The sequence below is a fragment of the Cyprinodon variegatus genome, unplaced genomic scaffold, assembly GCF_000732505.1.
Source record: "Cyprinodon variegatus isolate N-32 unplaced genomic scaffold, C_variegatus-1.0 Scaffold424, whole genome shotgun sequence".
Taxonomy (NCBI): domain Eukaryota; kingdom Metazoa; phylum Chordata; class Actinopteri; order Cyprinodontiformes; family Cyprinodontidae; genus Cyprinodon; species Cyprinodon variegatus.
In genome coordinates, this window is record NW_015150877.1 from 556,835 (window position 1) to 557,485 (window position 651).

Genomic DNA, 651 nt, shown 5'->3' on the forward strand with positions numbered 1-651 from the left:
AAAGGAAGGACTTGTAATAGCACTGAGGAATGGCAAAGACGACAACAAGGCTGAGTAATCTTCCTTTTTCAACCTGATTTACAATCCCTGGACCTTGTTCAGCCTTTTTCACCAAGAGCAGAATTTATATTAACATTTAGGATTTATTGATGTGACGTATTAGAATTGTGGTAAAAAAAAACAAAAAAAAAAACCATATGTGAATCTATGTTGTTGTTAATATTTAATCTCCTGATTTTCAGAAAATCTCAACATTTCAGTGAACAGTTTTAGAAATGATCTAAACTTCTACAGTAAAGCATTAAAAACTACTACATTTTATCAACATTTCAGACAATATTTTACTTTAAATATTTTTTTTCTCTATCCAAATTGAAACACACTGCCCATCTCCTAAAGACCATACTTGCTGTGCACATTAAATTCACAAGTTCGTTCATTTTGGCACATATTTACCTTCATAGAAATGCATCATTTTGTGGGGCAATGCAAGTGCAACTAAAACAAATGTGAAATGTAAAAATCCAAAGATTTGTTTATAAAAAAAAGGGCCTGGAGCTGACGGCTCGGTTTGAGCACTCTGTTTGTTTCCACTACCTGCTTCACTGTGGTCGACCAAAATCCCGGACAATTTTGAAATTCCTCCCGGAC